The sequence below is a fragment of the Theropithecus gelada genome, chromosome 6, assembly GCF_003255815.1.
Source record: "Theropithecus gelada isolate Dixy chromosome 6, Tgel_1.0, whole genome shotgun sequence".
NCBI classification, from domain to species: domain Eukaryota; kingdom Metazoa; phylum Chordata; class Mammalia; order Primates; family Cercopithecidae; genus Theropithecus; species Theropithecus gelada.
Genome location: NC_037673.1, coordinates 119913796 through 119934859, shown reverse-complemented (window position 1 = coordinate 119934859; position 21064 = coordinate 119913796). Strand labels below are relative to the sequence as shown.

Genomic DNA, 21064 nt, shown 5'->3' with positions numbered 1-21064 from the left:
CTGCTTTATATTTTAATTTTTACAAGAGATTTTGCCTCATTAACTGAAACCTTAAACCATCTACTACTAAAAATAACAGACAAAGATTTAATGTAGCATAAAGCCACATGTGTGAATAAATGGTAATAAAATATTTATGACTTCTATTCAAGACTGTAATTATTCTCAGTTTACTAACTTATTTAAATATCTATATTAAAAAGACAGGAATTCTTCAAAATAATGCTTTTAAAAATTATTTTTGAGCATAAATGAATACAATTTATTTGCTTTCACAAACAATTATAATTTTGATATAGTAATATCTACTAACAAAGATAAAAATGAGCTGCTAAATACAGAAAACATTAGACATAATCTGATTATATGAATAGAAATGTAGGTTGCTGGAATACTTCTAATTTGATGACCACTGATGAATCTACAAAACATAGAACAGAAAATCAGATTCTCTTATCCGCATGCCCCAATAATTTAGGACTTGACAAAGCCAAATGACCTCCTTAAGACTGCAAACTAGATAAAACAGAGAAAGTAGTCTAAGAACATATCAATATGAAGCACTGAAAGTTCCTATAGGTATCTTTTCATGTTTAGCATGTTATTCAATATTGTTTACAAGTATAAATTTACAACAAATGGAAATTTAAAAATCAAATTTTACAGTCAAATGTTACTTGTCATAGCATTGATTTCCCACAGCTTTGTTATCTCAAATGAAAAACTCCAAATTTAGTATATGAAATGACTCAGTGTTTCAAATGCTTTATTCAGTCTCTATAAAAATTATATTACAATACATGTCTTCAGCCTTCTCCAAAATTTAAATCAGTAAAGATATTTGTGATGTGATGGCTAGCCGTTACATCACATGCTTCTATTAGCAGCAAGTGTCCCAGTTACTGGTTTCTGGCATTAGCTCAACTGTGGTTGTCTAAGAAAAGAAAAAAACACTTATTTTTAAAAGCTAAATTATTAACTGTAATGTCAAAAATGGAGACCACTTTCTATAATTACATACTACAGAGACTTTTTTTATCCCAGAAAGATTTAGTAACTATCATCTACAACACTTTATATCTTTGAAACTTGATTTCAGTGATGTCTTTGTACATTCCTATTAAGACCCAGGAATTTCTAGCTTTCAAAAATTATCACCTAGTTTTGTTTGAACAATGTTCTCCAAACTGTGGATCAGGGCCCATTAGTGGGCCACTTAATCAATACAATGAGTCTCAGACAACAGGTTTTTTTTAATAAAATAGTACCAAAGAGGAAAGAAAATGGAGTGCACATATGTAATAAGGATAAGTCGTGTTTAACAAGATTTGTAAGCTTTAAATGAATGTACATGTATCATTGGGTCAGTAATCAAAAAGTATTTCTACAGTTTAAAAGCTACTGTTATTATGGCACAGGAGTATCATCAAAACATACTATATTATGATCAGTTACCATTAAGTCAATTATTAAATGAGAAACCTTATTAAAATTCAAATGTCCTAGGCATAAATATTACTGGAAGTCTAATTAATAGTCTATTCAGATCTCACTGTTCTCCAGTAACTACAATATGACCATTTCATAGATCCTCAAAATGTCTTTTATGCCTTCTATTCTCAATTTCACAAGTGAATTTACACTCCCATTTGTAATACCCTTTATCATAGCCCATATGTCTCAAGAGTTGGAAGGGGAGGAAATATTTAATTTTTATTTATTTATAATTATTATTTATAATTATTATTTATTTATTCTTTTTTTGAGACACGGTCTCACTTTGTCACCCAGGCTGGAGTGAAGTGGCTCGAACACATCTCAAAATAGCTGGGACTACAGGTGCATGCCACACACCAGGCTAATTTTTGTATTTTTTGTAGAGACAGAGTTTTGCCATGTTGCCCAGGCTGGTTTCAAACTTCTGAGCTCATGCAATCCGCCTGCCTTCGTCTCCCAATGTGCTCATATAAGTATGAGCTACCGCATCCAGCAGAAATATCTAATTTGAAAATACACGGTCTCCTAAGTATTTATTATACATAAGTCCAGAAAAGCAAAGAGCACCTTCATCTTTAAGAATGACAAGAATCAAAAATCAAGCCAAGGTCATGCTAAATTTATAATACCGAAATATTCACCACACCAACCTCTGTGGGCAGGTCATCGCACTATCTACAATCAGAAATTTCACTGCAAACCCTAATCCTAACAATGCTATCAAATTTAAACTGCAAGCCATTAAGGAAATTTTGGGATGCTTATTTTCATTCAACAAATATTTACTGAGTATTTACCATGTACCAGACATAGGTACAGCATAGGTACAGGTCTAGGTGCTAGAAATACAGTGATGAACTTGCCCTCAAAAAGATCTCATCAGGACTCTTAATCATCTCTCTAATTCCATCACCCATAACTTTCTATAGTACAGTTTTAATACTGATTTAAAAGAATTTTTTTTATCTCAGGAAAACCAAAAAACAGCTGATTTTTCAGCAGTTATGTTTTATAAAGTCACTTCAAATACTGAACCACTGCTTCCAAGATAAATACAGAGTTATGTTCTGCCAGCCTCTGGTCACAAGACTTTCATCAACCAATCAATATATAGTTTTGTTTTTTGTATGTTTCTCTTTCAAGACACCTTATTTAATATACATCTCTGATTCATTAACATTGCACTAACAGCCAACAGCATTATACTCATGCCTGAACTCAGCTTATTTAACACAGGAATTTTTTCCATAAGGCTTATCACATCTCTCTTGCACTTAGGACCACTAGGCAGCAGCACATCAGCCCTACACTTGGGGGCCATTTTAAACAGTGAAATCACCAGGAAAAAGGTAATAAATAGCTTGCAAAAAGCAAGCTTTTCATCAGAAAGCAGAGAATCACCTTATTCAACCTCAACTGGGAACATGCACATTGGGTGACTTAAAATTTTTGCCACTCTGGGTATGCACATGTCTGTGAATGACTGGGACTACTGAGTTTAGGGTTAAAGCAAGTAAATTTACAAATATGGAATCTCTAAATAATGAGAATAAATTCTAATTGGTGAGGGGGATTTTCTCTTTAAAAGTACTCTAGCTAATAAATGAATAAGAAATGACAACTAAATTGTAACCATTACACAACTCTTAGTAAATTAATGGACTAGGCAAGAATCATCAATGACTGCTAACGTTCCAAAAAGAATGACAACCTTTGATCTTCCCAATGGAAGAAAAAACAATTGAAACTGAATCTGATCAAACCTCCGCATCTCACTACCAATTTAGAGGAAAGATATGGGACGTTTTCACTCTTTAACATTAAGATACTCCATTTGTTAATCTGATGTCCTCAAGGAAAAGAGTCATTTTATTCAATTCTGTCTCCCTAATATCTATTATAACACATACTAGTCAACACCGATTAAAAGTTTCTTAAATAAATAAGTGAATAAATGAATAAAAGACTGAACAACCTCTTAGAAATTTAAGAATGTTAATTTATACGATCATCACTTTTTCAAATAAAGGAGGAAAGACAAAGTTATGGGCAGGCAGGCAATTTATAGCTCTAAGAGATATTACAGGTGGAATAACTCTCCACAAATCAAAGGTCATTTACACGGGGATTTCAACTCTTCAAAACAAAGCTATGAGCCAGAAGAAAAAGAAATTCACTAAAGGAGGTCACAAATGCATATTCTCTTCATTAAACAATAAAAGCCTCTAAATTCCACTTGAGTCAGATACTTTCATTTTTAAGTAACTCTAATAAGTTTATAATAGAATACAAATTAAAACAGAAAACTGAAGTGACTAGTAAAATTATGACTGAGAACAAGGTAGACAAACAACTTTATCCTCATCAATAGGTTTATAGATATATCTTCAAAACAGCACTTTATAGCTGAGGTTCAGAATGAGAGCCCTAAACTAACAAGATTTGAATATGTTCGGAAAACAGAGAAAACAGTACTACTTTGCAAAGTTTGCCATTAAAACAAACAAAAAAAAAAAAACTAAAATAAAATGTATTTTGGTAAAAGGCTATGCTATTTATCTATCAGATCATTCCCTATAATGCTAACTAAATGAGAAAGTACATCCAGAAAAGTCAGTGGTTGTATCACACATGGTTCTCGTAACAAAGTTATATTCATTCTTCTCAACTACAGTGATAATTTTCCAAAGTATAAAAATATATAAGCCTAGTATATGCAAAGGCTACAAATTTAAAAGGCTCATTTAAGGGTAATGATGTTTGGGTAAGTATATGTCAACTCTCCTCACAGAACAGACTTAGTATAACTGATAGTAAATTATAAATAAGTTAACTTCAAAATTCTAGAATGAAACGTGCAACAGATGATAAAAACAAGCTGAAAGTACTACTACTTCTCTGGAGACAGGATTTCCTTCTGCCCAGCTAAATCAAGAGACTTCTTCCCCCAAACTATGAAAGCCTTAAGACAGAGACAGAGAATTGACCCAAAGGTACCTTAAACCCCAATATGAACACAAGGCTTTAAAAGCCTAGTTTTTCTTACAGAGATCAGGACTATATTACTTGAACAAGAAACAATAGTTCCAGAACACAATGAAGATTGCATTCATTCAAAAATGAGGCTCCCGTAAATCAGTATTTCTAAATGACAGATCTACAGCAATAAAAATATCACATTCAGGATATTACTATACCAGTATTGCTGGTGTGCAATCAAGCTAACCAAAGTGATTCAATACAGCCAACTTAAATTTTAGAACTGCTTACTACTAGAACTCTTCTATATCACCAGTGGGAATGAAAATGGTACTGCCACTTTGAAAAATAGTTTGGCAGTTTCTTATAAAGTTAAACACACACTTGCCATATGACCCAACAATCCCAACTTTAGCATCTTACTCAAGGAAAAAAAAAAATTATGTTCATAGACACACACACACACACAATCCTGTACATGAATGAAACATTTCTTAATGGGCAAATAGATAAACGTGGTGAGGTATACCCATACAATGGAATATTGCTCAGCAGTAAAAAGAAACCACTGACACTCACTACAATGTAGATGATTCTCAAGTGCATTCTGCAAAGTGAAAGAAGCCAGAATCAAAAGGTTATATAACACATGATTCAAGTTATATGATATTCTAGAAAAAGCAAAATCATAGAAAGAGAAAACAAATCAGTGGCTGCTAGGAGTGGGAGAAGTTGACTGCAAGGGGAATTTTAAGGGGTGATAGAACTGTCCTGTGTTTTGAATATTGGCAGAGTGAATTTTAGAGAGAAAAACTAATATTAAAATATCTTAAAATCATAAGTAATTGAAATGCTAAAAAAAAAAAAAAAAAGAATATTTCCTCTAACCAAACGTTCTGGCCACCCAATAATACATTTAATTTTAACTTCTGCCATTTAAAAAAAAAAAAAATGTATTTCTAGGCTGGTGGCTCATGCTTATCATCCCAATACCTTGGGAGGCCAGAGTGGGAGGATCACTTGAGGCCAGTTCAAGACCAGCCTGGGCAATATACCAAGACCCTGTGTCTACAAAAAAATAATAATAAATAAATAAAATATTGTCAGGCATGGTGGCGTATGCTTGTAGTCCTGGCAACTTTGGAGGCTGAGGTGGGAGTATCACCTGAGCCCAGGAGTTTGAGGCTGCAGTGAGCCATGATTATCCCACTGCACTCCAGCCTTGGCAACGGAGTGAGACCCTATCTCTAAAAATAAAGTTAAAAATATTTCTGTAAAGTATTTCTACATTTTTTTTTTTTTTTTTTGAGACGGAGTCTTGCTCTGTCGCCCAGGCTGTAGTGCAGTGCAGTGGCACGATCTTGGATCACCGCAAGCTCCGACTCCCGGGTTCACGCCATTCTCCTGCCTCAGCCTCCCGAGTAGCTGGGACTACAGGCGCCCGCCACCATGCCCGGCTAATTTTTTTTTTATATTATTAGTAGAGACTGAGTTTCACCATGTTAGCCAGGAGGTCTCGATCTCCTGACCTCATGATCCACCCGCCTCAGCCTTCCAAAGTGCTGGGATTACAGGCGTGAGCCACCGCGCCCGGCCAGTATTTCTACTTTTAAGCCTGAGCAGCTAAGTCAGATGCTTGTGTTTATTATTTTATTTAAACTGGAAACAGTTTATGTGTTTGAGATTGTCTCATACAACTGTAACAATGCAAACTGCCAGGCGTGGCGGCTCACGCCTGTAATCCCAACACTTTGGGAGGCTGAGGTGGGCAGATCGCTTCAGGTCATGAGGTTAAGACCAAGCCTGGTCAATATGGTAAAAATACAAAAACTAGCTGGGCATGGTGGAACAAGCCTATAATCCCGGATACTTGGGAGGCTGAGGCAGGAGAAGTGCTTGAACCCAGAGACGAGGCCGCAGTGAGCCGAGATTGCACCACTGCACTCCAACCCGGGTGACAGAGTAAGACTTCGTCTCAAAAAAAAAAAAAAATGCAAACAACTGGTGTAGGATAAGCTTGGTACCTTGCAAGGCATTTAATCAAGGTTCTCCCATGTTAACATTCTCCCTGATTTAAAAAAAAAAAAAAAAAAAAGAAACAATCCATTCAACAAATAAGTGATCATTAAAGACCTATTATGTGCTAAAGGCAGGAAATACAAATGGCAAACAAGACAACCCACCTGACATCACATAGTTTAAGCAAGAAAATATGATACAAACGACAATAGAATTATAGTGCTTTCCGAGCACAAAGCCAGTGCATATAACCTAACTGTGTAAATTTTAAACCTTATTCTTGAGGTGGAGAAGAATGGCTACCTGTAAGTTTCACATGCTCCTATTAGGATCTAGAGAGTGCCTGTTATCTTGTTGAACTTGAAAACATAGCTTAAAATGCATACAACGCTAGTGCTCCCCCTCCCATTATCCTTCAGTGTTTAAGGATGGAAAGAAAGCAAAGAGACCACATACACAGAACACTACCTCTGCACAAGAGGTACAATAACCATTCCCTTAAAACAAAAGTCCTCTTTAGGGAACTATAATACTAAAATATGCAGATTTATTTGTCACCTTTCTGGGAGGCAGAAATTTTTTCTGATACAGAATACCATAACTGTAAGTTTTTCTTCTTGAGGAATATTATCTTACAGTGGGGGAGGAGGAGGAAGAGGAAAAGAACTGAGAAGAACCAGAAAGTATGAGAAAAGGAACTGGAGGCAAAAAATAAGAATAAGCCAAAGCAGATATAAATATATTTGAAATGAAGTCTTAAAAACAAATTAAGGAAGTTTAAGGAAACTAAAACAGAGGCATTACAACCACACCCCTGCTTCTTTCTATTATTAAAAAAGGAAGCCAAGATATGTAAAAGAGAGGGCTGCCTGTAGGCACTTTGGCATGAAGTTATCATGTGCAAAGGTAAAATTATGTAACCCCAAGGACTAAAAAGAGTGTTTGATGAATACTCAGTTATGCCAAAGTTACCCAAAACATTTTCCATCTCAAGCATCCTAATTACACAACGCTTCTGGGACTACAGTGACCAGAGTTAATAACTTAGTGTCAAAAACCCAGGAGAGCTTTCAACAACTGTTAAAGAAACTAACACAGATTCAAATAAAATGCCATTTTGCATTTATATACTTACAAGAAAAAAGGCAGAAGAAATTTACTAGCATCTTACTGAAACTCCACCTCAGAGAAGTAAGATATGGAGTAGTTTCTATTAAGGGGCTGATGGAGGTCCATAGCTCGTTTTCCAACATTCTGGCAGTCAAACATGTCTTAGAATTCAGAATGTCTGGAGATTTTTGACAGGTGATACAGTGGGTATACACCATATATTTAACAACACCTCTAGAGAAGGCTGGGATAGTACAGAGAAGCCTGGGACAGCACACTATAATCAAACATTTGCTATTTCCACAATGAAACCTTTAAATATATGAAATAAAGAGAACAGTTCCGAACAGATTTTGTGAAAAAATCAATTTGTGCCAAACACACAGAAAAAGTTTTGGTTTTCAGAGTGCTGTGGATGTTAAAACTGTTGAAAAGGAATTATGGTCCTATAGAACGGTACTCATTACTCTTTATCATGTACCAATTTTATTGTGGTATTTTGGTGAATCCAGAATAATTCCAAAAGTCTCCTACTGGTTCACACAACATGTCCTCTAAACCCTACCCAGTGCTAAATTTCTATACCACATTCTCCTTCCTATCAGGGCAGTTTTTAGAAATCTAACCCTTGCAATTTATAGAACTGCCAAATCCAATTTTGCCACCACACAAAAAATGTTCATTGAATTGAATATATTGAACTCATCCTAAAATGGCTTGCTCTCATTTTGTCACAGAAAAAACACTGTAACTGCTGAGGGTGTTCCTGACCCAGGAAGCAATATCAAGTCAGTCACTGAAAGGACCCTAATTTTGTCCCAGATATCAAGATGCAATAACCCTATAAAACCCTATTATCACAGTGTATTTACGTGTATATATTTCCAAACTATATGCAATATAAACAATATAATCTATATGCAATAAACACAATATACTATAACTAAGGTAAAATATTTTCACTGAACAGGAAAAAACAGAGACCGTTCCTCATCAACAGCGGTATAAAAAAGAATAAAGCAGTAGAAGTACAGTTATACTAAATAATCTTTGAAGTCCCTTCTATCCTGATGTTCCATAAAAAATACAACTCAATGACATTGTAAATATAGTAAATATAAACTAAAATGAATAACTTTATTAGTAACACTTCTTACCCTCTTATAATTTGTAACAACTTTAAAGATATCACTTAGGTCTCCTAAGATTTCCAGAAACAACTGAATTGATGCCTTAATTTATTTTTGATAAATTTCCCCGTAACAAACTTTCCAAGCTTTAGAAATTATCTAACTTTGGCATTATACTTATCAAAGACTGCTAATGAGCAATGAATACAGGGGCCTTACTAAGGATGCTAAGTACAATTGACCCTTGTTATCTATGCATCCTTGGATTCAACCAACCTCAGATTGAGATATTCAGGAAAAAAAAAAGCATCTGTACTAAACATGTACAGACTTTTTTTTTTAACCATTATTCCCTAAACAATACTTCGTAACAACTATTTACACAGCATTTACATTGTATTAGGTATTACAAGTAATCTAGGAATAACCTAAAGTACAGGGGAAAGTGTCAAAGGTTACAGGCAAATACTGTGCCATTTTATATAGGTACTTGACCACATCCTTGGAAATTTTTTGTTTTGTTTTGTTTTGTTTTTGAGACAGAGTCTTGCTCTGTCACCTAGGCTGGAGTACAATGGTGCGATCTCGCCTCACTGCAACCTCTACCTCCCAGGTTCAAGCAATTCTCCTGCCTCAGCCTCCCAAGTAGCTGGGACTACAGGCATGTGCCACCACACCCGGCTAATTTTCTATACTTTTAGTAGAGAAAAGGTTTCACCATGTTAGCCAGATGGTCTCAATACCATGACCTCGTGATCCGCCTGCCTCTGCCTCCCAAAGTGCTGGGGTGAGCCACAGCGCCCAGCTCATCCTTGGATTTTGGTAGCCGTGAGGGGTCCTGGAACCAATTACTGAGGAACAACTAACTGTATGAAGCTACTTTAACTTGATTCTCTTGCTAATATTTTCTTTGCATTTTCTTCTGTGTCATCTTCATATCTCCTTCCAAATTTTAAAAAGACAGTTGGAAAATAAAAGGAAGTCATTTTTTTAAAGGGCTAAGAGGAGAGTGTAAAATGAAGGAGAAATTAGTTTTTTTCAACCCTGCAACACACTGGAATCGTCTGTAGAAATCCTAAAATATATCAATGCCCTAGCCCTTTCCGGGCCCTACTGATTATTTATGGAATATAAATTAGCATGGGTAGGATCCCAACATCTGTCTTTTTTTTTTAAGCTGCCAAGAAAACTGTAATATGAAGTCGGGCCAAGAACCACTAGTAAAAACTTTCTCCACAAACCCTTCCCTCCTCTCATCTATTTAGTTAAATGTTAGCATTCCCAGCCCCATAGCAAGGACTGCAGGAACTCTCTTTAAAATTGCCCATTTTACTTCTTTCATTTACTCTATCACAGAAGAAAAATTACTAATTTTCAACTGGAAATTTGTAAACAAGTGTGTAGAGTAAAATTAATTTTAGCTTATTGGATATTCTCATTCCCAAATGTTCAGGATTTCTTTTCAGTCTTCAAAAAACCACCTTCATTAGTAGGGTATTAAGGTAAAGAGCAAAGCATACAATAATAAGCAAATACACAATATGCATTATTCTACTTATCAACTTTCAACAGATATCAGAAAATACTCAAAACAATTATCTTAAGGAGTTGATTATATTTCAATACTTTATTAACTACAAACATTTGCAGAATCTCAATTATATAAAGACACATCAGCTACAACATATCCTGATACTCATATGACAGAAAAAGTACTCAGTAAAGATCCTTTTTTTAAAATAAAAACTGGCATCACAAGATTTCACATCTTTAAGACTTAAAGATTTACATTTTTGAAGTAGGGAGAGTCAGACTGTTGTCAGATTCCCTAAAATAAATGTAGAAAAGAAAATAATGTTTTGTAAAAATTATGCATCTATAAACACTTTTTTTCAATGTCATCTACAACTGACACCTACTAGTTTCATCTCCAAAACGATACTAGACTATTGTTGTACTCCAAATTAGAATTTTATTAAAAGGTCCTATAGTCACAAATTTGCACACACTAAGACTTACAGAATACCAGAAATTTTCTCTCTTCTGTCTTGATTACCTAATATATTTGCCTGCCACTTGAAAGTATTCATTGCTAGAATATAAAATAAGTATTTTACAGAAATAGAAAATAAACATGACACAGACTGGGTGTAAAGAAAAAAAACATTTTCACTTCCCTTTTTACTAAAGGAAATTCTGAATATAATTTTAACTCTAATAAATCACAGTCTAATACACGGCCTAGTATACCACCTGAAGTCAAACCAAACAAATTTAAAAAATAGATAACACAATAATTTCAAAATATTCAGAAGTCCACTAATTTTATAACATATATTTGTACCAGAAGATATTATATGGCCAATTTCAACTTAAAACTTTAAGATAAGTAATTTTAATAAATCCAATTTTAAACATAAAACTGCAAAGTATCAATACATTTGAGGCACACTTTATTCATGGTAATATACAAGGAAAGCAAAGTTACATATTAAAATCTAAACTGGTAGTAAACACATCCCACCCCAAGATTCTACTCTCCTCAAAAAAAAAAAAAAAATTACTGTTTTTTCTGATGGTAGAAATAATGCACAGTGATAGCTGAAAACCCAAACAATATAGAGAAGTATATGAAGTATAAAAATAAAAATCATCCTAAATCTCACCATATATAAGCAACTGTCATTAACATAAATATTCTTCCAGAAGATGGATGGGTTTACTCCACATACTTACAACCCATACATATATGTACCTATGTATATATGTATAGCATATATGCACATATATATTCCTTTCATTTACATATATTGACAGTAAAGAAATGTTTAAGATCATTTTCTTGAAAATAAAATAATAAATTGTCCCAAACAGTCTGCTTTTGTATTTTCATTTAAGCAGGCTAAGTTTAAGATTATTGTGTGTGTGTGGGTGTGTGTGTGTGTGTGTGTGTCTGTCTGTCTTTCTGTGTGATGTTGTCATTGTTGTTGACTGCTTGAGGCAAACTGAAAAACTTTGTCTATTTACTTCTTTTACTGGAAAAAAGAAAGAAAACTTCTGGTTAAATTTTTCCAAAGCCTAAGAACACAGGTATCTGTACTAAAGGTGATTAGCTGACTGATTTACAGTGGTAGCCCACAGTCCTGAGCAAAACTGCAAAGCAGACAAGATTATTATGGCCTCCTAATTCTTACTTAGAAACAGTATTACACTCGTAATTAGGATAAGAGTTCTACTAACCAGGAGTGTGACTTGAGCATTTCAATCTTCCTATGATTCACTTTAATTCTAAAATTCTATGGTTCTTCCCTTCTCCCCACTCCCTCACCAACTTTGCTGCTCTCGAAATACGTAAAAACCATCCTTTCCTCCAATCTCACTGGTATTCCAGGATTCAAAATAAATCCTTCTGACCAAGAAACTCCCATTTCCTCAATTCACTTATTCTCCCCAGACATGACAAGCAAAGTAATCAATGAAATCAAAGCTATGGGCAACTTTATGGTGAGGAAGGAAAGCAACAATGCAGAAGAAAATTTTAAATGAGTTTATAGGAACACATTTTTAATTTAAAATTAAATAGCTTCATGAGTTTCATGGAAAAAAATATAATCTTTCAACTTAACCACCTATTTTATTGACTCAAAGTTAGCCAATGAAAAAATAAAGTAGGGTTTTTAGCTCCTAAAATATTCAGACCCAGCCAGGCACGGTGGCTCACACCTGTAATCCAGCACTTTGAGAGACGGAAGCAGGAGGATCACCTGAGGTCAGGAGCTCAAGACCAGCCTGGCCAACATGGTGAAACCCCATCTCTACTAAAAATACAGCAATTAGCCAGGAAAGGTGGTGAGTGCCTGTAATCCCAGCTACTCAGGAGGCTAAGGCAGGAGAATCACTTGAACCCAAGAGGCAGAGGTTGCAATGAGCCGAGATCACACCATTGCACGCCAGCCCGGGAGACAAGAGTAAAACTCCATCTCAACAACAACAAAAAAAAGTAACTGGCCAGCCACGGTGACTCACGCCTATAAGCCCAGCACATTGGGAGGCCAAGGCAGGCAGATCACTTGAGGCCAGGAGTTCGAGACCAGACTGGCCAGCATGGAGAAACTCCATCTATACTAAAAATACAAAAATTAGCTGGGTGCGGTGGCATGCGCCTGTAATCCCAGCTACTTGGGACACTGAAGCACGAGAATCGCTTCAAAACAGGTAGATATAGCGGTCACTATTGATCATCTCTCTTACATCCATATCCCCCAAATTCTTCCTTTCAACAATTTTTTAAAAATATCCTCCCTCTTCCACCTAACTCAGAAAAATGTGATCCCAACACCAATTGCAGAAGGTATCTCCTGATTAGTAGAAACCAACCATGATAACTTTACTTTCCTTGAGATAACTAGTTAGGACATACATGTGACCTAATTCTGGTCAATAAGATATGAAGAGAAAAGTATGTTGATAGGCTTATGCAAAAGATTTATTTGCTTTTCCAGAGACAGAGACAGAAAAAGAGAGAGAGAGATCCATTCCTTCCTCGGGCCAATGCCTGTCTAGATGTGATCTTGCTGCTGGCCTTAGGATTACTCCAACACACAGAAGACAGAGAGCCAAGAATATCACAGAGAGGAAGGCCAGAGCCCTCAAGTACTAGCTTGGAGCCACCCACCCTACCTTCATACTTCAATGTGCCATTTCAGCATCTACTGTAATTCAGCAAGCAATGTGGTTACACCAAAATACATAGCATACCACATATATCGCTCCTTCTCCAACCTGGACTTCCTGCTCCTTCAACTGAAAGTTCTCCTTTCCACTTGGACTGAGCTAGGTGAGACAGGAGGCTCAAGTGCTCCCGCATACATCAAGGGTGCCACATTTCCTCTTCCAAAGAACAATCTCCTCTACCTCCGCATTCCTACTTGGATGGAGGAGATGTTGGAACTATAAGAAGGCTTACCCCTCCAACCCTGACGTACATAAAAGTTGAAAGGTCGCTTATGAAATCAGATTAGGGACCATATTGGGAAATATGTGAGAACCATAGATTGATCACCTGACCAGACAATTAAACAATTCACTCTAAGGAATTAACCTCTGGGAAAACCAGAATCTTCTTTTTTTTTTTTTTTTTTTCCTTAAAGAGGATGCTATTAAATAAATCTCTAAGCAGTAGCGTAAACTAGGAAAGATGATGTTTTAGAAGCAGACAACTTATTTAATACATTACAATTAATCAACGGTTCTGAAGTTAGCCTAAAAAGGAAATCATTTCTCAACATCTACAAACTCTATACATTTTATTACAACTAAAACAAAAATGTCCATTCACAAGACAATCTTATAATACAGAAGTATGGCCTTTTCTTCAAGTGTGGGTCTATTGATGAAAGTTCTATTTCATTTTTCTTGCAAAAACCACTCCCCATAAAACAACACCTGTGATTTCCAGTTTCTGTTTCTTAAACACAGAAAGACATTTTACAAACATGTAAAAACTAATATTATTGCAGATTTTTTTAGATTATTAGGGTTTTTTTTTCCCTGATCATTTAAAATTATTTCACCCTCATCTATTTCAACCATAATTGATTTTGGCTACTCACTTGATTTCAAAGCAGCCAACTGGTTCTCATACAAACACCTTTTTATCTTTGGAGTTCACTGAATAATAATTCATTAAACTATGCGATTACATCATCAAGTGCCATAACAGTGTGTTGGGTACAAACACGCATGTCTCCTGGTAAGTATACAGTAACTGGGGGGAATAAAAGTCCAAGATCAAACTAAAGAATAGGCTACACTCAATGTAGCATGAGCATCAGTCAGCAAATTCTACAGAGAGAATGAAAACTATCATTTAATCTCACGAGTGGGTTAAGCAGAGGTCAGGTAAGAGACATTTTCCTGTAACAGGGTGTTCCTGAGAGTCTTTGCTTATCTACCCACCAATCCACCCTCTAAAATTCTTATCAGCAACTTCTGAAATGAAGGACAGAAGATTTACACAGTGCCCACTATGTGGCAGGCATCACATAGTCCTTGGCACTTTATATGAATTTCCTCCATTTTGATGAAGAACACAATGGCGGAGTAACAGGGTAACTCTCTTCCCTTTTTTTCCAAATGTAGCTATCAGCTAAAGAAAGTACTTCCAGGTAACACAAAGTGATCTAAATAAATGTAATAAATTTGAATACAACTTCAACCTCACATTACTACCCTAGAGAAAAAAACATTAAACTTTGCATTTAAGAAAAAGAGTATCATCAGATCTTATCTCATTCCATTGAAAAGTTATAAAAAATGTAGACATGATTTAGCCATGTGGACATACTCATAAATTTTCAATAAATTATAACTATGTAACATATCATTAGTAAACAAAGCAACCAAAAAAATATGTCTTATCTCCCCAATACTTCAATTCATTGTTAAAAATGATTTCTTGTAACTAAGATGATAAGCACCAAGTGGCAGGAGAGAGTATAACCAATCACTATGGTCTAAGAACAAATCAATACATATTTTCCTTAGGTTTCATAATAGAAGGGAAGCCCAAACATTTATAGTTGCTAAATCTCAGCTTTCAGAGAGAGCTTAAAAAAAGAAACAAAAAATGTCTAACAGCAGCCTCCACTATGTCGCTAAAAGTTATACATTTCTACATTTATCTCTCCTTCCATATTTCCTGAGCAGTTCAGATGCTCCTGAAAATCATTTCACATTAATAGAGAACGCACACTTGATTTCTATACATTAAGAATCCAAGCATAGTTCTGTCCTGCAGATCAGCAAAAGGTGATGCTCTGAGGTACCTTAAATTACCGGAACCATACTGTCTGCACCTACAGAATCCCACAATTAAAGACAGATACCTCAAAACTGCCACTTCTGAAGAAATTACATCATAAAGAGCCAACACTCAGACACATACTATCAATTAATACCACTAATTGCCAACTGCTTGAGAAAAGATCAGAAAAAGGATGAAGACGGAAAATAAGAAAAAATAGATCATTGGTGGATTAAGACTTTGAAAGTCAGAAAAAACAAACTGATTCAAACATTCACTCTGCTACTTCCAAGATATATCTTCAACACATTATTTAAACTCCAGAAGACTGTTTCCTGCTCTCAAAAATGAGGTTACACCACCTAACTCATAGAGTTGTCTTAATAGTATCATTTATGGCCTCTATCAAAGTATGCACTTAATAAATTATAGGTGGTATTGTTGTTGTTGTTACTGGGAGGTTGAAGGGAACACAAATTCAGTTATAAGTCCTTTTTGAATACTAAGCGGGGAATAATTAAGGAAGCTAAGAGGGAAATAATTAGGAGGAAAAAAAACCTTCAATTTTCCCTGTAACATGATTCTACATGCACTTATAAACTGATTCTTTTTTCTAAGCACTCCTTTGATAATGATTAAGTGTGGGGTTACATTATTTTAGGGTCATCTAATATTTAAGATGACTTAAAAACTTCACACACATTTATCCGGAACTGTGAAAGTGTCTCATATTATCATCCCTCTGTTACTGTCAATTTTCTTCACGTACAGATTCCTTTATTATTACTTCATTGAAACCACTTTCTGTGAAAACATACACTCTTTACATTTCACTTCATCCACAGTAAATCTCACTATTAACAATAATGTAACTATTCAATGACCTATATTTTGTTATTTAATACTTCAGCATTCCTTCTATTTAGTTTGATACATCCTTTTGGGAAGCCCTTTGGAATAAAACAACCACTTCTTCCATTCTGAAAAACATCTGAACCAATAAACTATACCAGAATAAGTCTACTCCCAGCATAGAGGGATTACAGGATGGATCAGAGGAGACACAGAGAAGTAACTGGAGAGCTTCTCTTCTTGAGTCACATTTTTACAGTCTGGATTGATTTCATGTATAACCAATTACTAGATTACCATACACACTCATATTAAAATGCAAATAAATAAATATAATGAAATTATGTATAGATTGTTTTGGATTATATACTTTTCTGCTTCCCTTCAGTAGTGCCAATGATAGAAAATTGACTATTTTGTTATAACTTGTTTCCTTAAACTTAACTATCCTTATTTGCCTACCTACTGTAGCATAGGTTCCGTACATTTGGACCTTCATGCCTCCAACTGACTCATCTTTAAATACAAGTTGGACTTCCATGGCCTGATCTCCAGCTACTTTCATAGCTTCTCCCACAAAGACCTCCTGGCAAAACAGCCTTATGTCCAGTTCAACAAGCCCTGTAACACAATCACATGCCTTTGCTCAGGCTGTTCCCTTCACCCAGGAAACTACCCCCACCGTCACTCCCTCCGCCCCCATTTTGCCTATTAAACTATGTTAAGGCCCAGATGGAGTGTTACCAGCTCTACATTCATTCAAAATTTCCCAGTCAAAAATTAGTGTCTCACACACACCCCATGCGTCCAATACACCTCCAACAAAACCCACAGGAATCCGTGAATTACCTCTGTGTATGTCTGCTTCTCCCTTGAAGGCAGTACTGAGTCTCATTCATCTTCATATTCTACCCACTGTTCCATCCTTGCCACACAGTAAAGGTGGTCCTGGTTGAATTAATTCCTTGATTCCACTAATCCCAGTCCTTTATTTTCAAGGAAGTAATAAATGCCTTTCACGTACAGAAGATTTTGTCAATATATTGTAAATGCTTGCAAAATCTAATGATGAAAATGTCAATAATTACATAATGCACTAATGTTTAAGCTGATGAATGGCAGAAGGGGTGGATGACTACAATAAATCATCAGTAAAGATAATCGTTTCTCAAGATCCCCCAAAAAATGTCATTCATAACATTAAAATTAACCTTTCTCTCCCCCATTCTGATAATTACTTCTACTTAATACATATTCAGAAATGCAAGTTCACATAAAGCAGAAGTGTCTGTACATTCTGCTAAGAATGTATCTCAAAGCCATACAATGTATTTGATAACATCTTTCTTCCAATGCCCATAAATGTAATTTTTATCTTTTATCTTCTGTGCAACTATAAAGGTTAACTATACAAAATAAGATAATTTTATCTTAAGATACAACTGGAGCAAAGTTTGTAAATAATTACAAAATACACTAAGTACATCTCCAAAAAAAAAAAAAAGAAAGAAAGCTATTAAGAATGTCACACACCAGATCTGATTTTTTTGACGAAAAATGATTTCTAGTTTCACATCTTTCTAATTCCACATTATTCTCACAATTCCTGTAATGTTTTTCTTCTAAATGTATGGGGAAAGCCAATATTCCTCGAACAAACATCTTTAAAAAGAAACATCTTTAAAATGTATACAGTTTTAATTTTATATCCCATCTTAGATATAGTTTGCTATCTCTTATATCTGTGGGCAAATGTCATTTGAATCGGAAGAATTACAAAAGTTAAAATAATGACTTACTTTCTTAATTCATTAAAAATAAGTACTTATATAATTCTCTAATTTAAAGTAGATATTTTAGCAGAAGAGTTAAAAGGGGCCACTGAGCAGCCTGGGTGATTACCACAAAAGAGTTAAAAGTAAATTCACACAGTGTATCAACAGTAGCTGTCTCCCACACACACAGGCACACTCTCTCTCTCCCCCATCTGAACTTTTCCTCCCTGAAACATGAGGTGGGAGAAGGGGAATGACCATGACACAGGCCTGACTACCCCCACCCCACGAATAGACACACATCTCCCTCCTCATCCTGCTGAAAAGAAATGTGGAGGCTATGGACCAAGAGACCCGACGCCTCTCAGAGTCACTTCCCCTGCATGTGGGATAAACAAACAAACCGGCACCATGAGAGTAACCATCAGAGTAATTATGTTAACCTTTGACTAATGTCTTAGTTAAGTTTTGAGCTGAGTCAAAGCTCTAAGAAACAGGTAAATCCCTGTGTCCCCCCACAAAACCCCTTAAACACTCCAACGGGAAGTTTATCCCTGAACTGAACGCTGGCCCCTGTCGCCTCCTCCCAGCCGATACATGCCTCCTTCCTGCCCAAAGCCCCTACTCCAAAGGTAATTGTCGGGACACAGTCAAGGAGCACCGTGGGCGACACTCCCCGCCTCCCAATCTCTTCTAAGGAAGCCCCCGCCGGGCCAGCTGGCCCACCTCCCTCGTCGCCCCAGTCGCGCCGCACCACTCCGGCAACTTTTGCACCCAGCCCGGCCCGCCACCCGCGGCCCCCGCTGCCCCCTAGCCCTCCGCGCCCTCAGCCTCCGACCGCGGCCCCCTCCGGCCCACGCCTCCTGGCCGCCCGCCCCGGTCTTCGCCCACCCCTCCCCCGACACCCGCGCCGGCGGCGCCGCCCCCGCCGCACCCCACCCCACCCCGCCCGAGACCCCAGCCCCATCCGGGAGGGAGGGCGCCGCGGCCGCGCCGAGGCAGCCACCGGGCCGGGGCTGGCGGCCGAGCACCAACGCGCAGGGGGCTTTACCTCAGAGGCGCGGCCGCGAGCAGCGGGGTCGGTCCCGGGCGCGGGCGGCGCCCCCAGTCAGTCAGTCAGCGCCGGCGGGGGCAGCGACGGCGGCACATCACACCCGCCGGCGGCCGGAGGAGGAAAGCGAGCACGCAGGGAGCGAGCGAGCGAGGTAGGGGGGAAGGAGCGAGCGAGGTAACGCAGCGCTGCTCGGATTCGGTCCTTGCACTGCCGCTGGTGTCTTCTACCGCCGCCGCTGGCCGGAGAGTCGCCGCCCGAGCCTCTGCTGTCGCCACCGATGCAGCTGGGAATGAATGCACAGCGGCGCCTCGCTTATCCGGAGGTCAAACATCCTTCTGCCTCGGGCATCCGGATCGACGCCGGACCCGGAAGTGAACACATGGAAAAAAAATTAAAAAGGAAAGCGTCTCTCTAGCTGCCGCGGCCCCCAAGCTGCCCGCATCAGCGAAAAGAGCCGAGTAGAGCCGAAGATTGCACCAGCCTTCTTGGATTGGTCGGATTGCCGACCGGAAAGGAGACGGCGCGGTCATTGGCTGGCAAAGTATATAAAGCCTACGCCGCGCCCTCTCCTCGTCTTCCTAGAGCCGTGCGTGAGGGAAAGTGAGGAGCGGTGGTGGATACGAGTGTTTCTCTGGATGAGGCAGTGGGCGGAGAGGCATAGCAAAGTCTACGCAGAGAACTGGAAGAAAACACCCCCGTGCTTTAGGAGAGCTACTAAGAATTGAGTGAGCAAAGAGCCTTAAGGGTGCCATTGTGCCAAGTTAGAGTGCTGAGGCTTTCCCTATTGTGCTCAGCCCGCCAGGTTCCAAAAAATCTTACGGCCCGGCCTAGGAGTATGACATCACTGGGTTGACATTTTGCCCAACTTCTCTATAACCCCAGTGCTATAACAGGGCTCCAACTGCTTAGAAATATGAATTATGTCTCACATTTGCATCTCATTTGCTGTTTGTAAGCTGAGGTAATCCTCTGAATTATATAGTGTGGTATTATCTGTTTTTCAAATTCATCTCCCAAAGTTCTGAGAAGCCAAACATCACCCAAGTCATCAAGTTGTAGTGCACAGACTGAAATCAGTGTTTCTGACCCGCACTCAAGTCCACTCTGCCTACATAGAAAGAATATGACATTCCATTCATTTTCCCTCTTGCAGTTGGTTCCCTGGGATGAAGATAAGTCATTTTGGTAGACTTCTACGGAAATTGATCCACCACGAAGGCATTGAAACTATAATTTTTTAAAATTGTGATTCATATGTCTCAAGTCCTTTCAAAAAGTTAGGCATGAAGGTGTGCAGGAAGAAGAATCATAGCCTGGTGCCATGTTTTTAAAATGTTCATTTTATCAAACACGTTTATATTCTTGATGTACTTACTGTATCAAGAAACTTGAGTCTTGTGTATAGCTCTCCTGTCCACCTCTCAAAACGAAATGCCTCTAATGAAACAAATGCACTCCTTCATTTTCCTCCCTACTTTGCCAGATTAATGGTATAGCTAATGCCTTACCTTTGGAGGGGTAGTTAGTATGGAAATCTGTGTTTGATTTTGGTTTGTAATACAACAGTGCCTTTTTTTTTTTTTTTGAGACGGAGTCTCTTGCCCAGTCGCCCAGGAGTGCACACTGCAAGCCCCGCCTCCCGGGTTCATGCCATTCTCCTGCCTCAGCCTCCCAAGTAGCTGGGACTACAGGCGCCCGCCGCCACGCCTGGCTAATTTTTTGCGTTTTTAGTAGAGACGGGATTTCACCGTGTTAGCCAGGATGGTCTCGTTCTCCTGACCTCGTGATCCGCCCGCCTTGGCCTCCGAAAGTGCTGAGATTACAGGCGTGAGCCACCGCGCCC

General features: G+C 37.8%; 1 protein-coding gene across 12 annotated transcripts in view; it reads right to left on the bottom strand.

Annotated features, from left to right (window-relative positions):
• CSNK1G3 (casein kinase 1 gamma 3) overlaps positions 1–20602 on the bottom strand; it is a 105737-nt gene extending 85135 nt beyond the window's left edge. For all 12 annotated transcript variants that reach the window (XM_025388492.1, XM_025388495.1, XM_025388493.1 and 9 more), the window contains exon 1: positions 19219–20602. The gene's annotated coding sequence lies outside the window, so the exon portion shown is untranslated. The remainder of the gene's footprint in view (positions 1–19218) is intronic.
• Between the last annotated feature and the right edge of the window lie 462 nt (positions 20603–21064).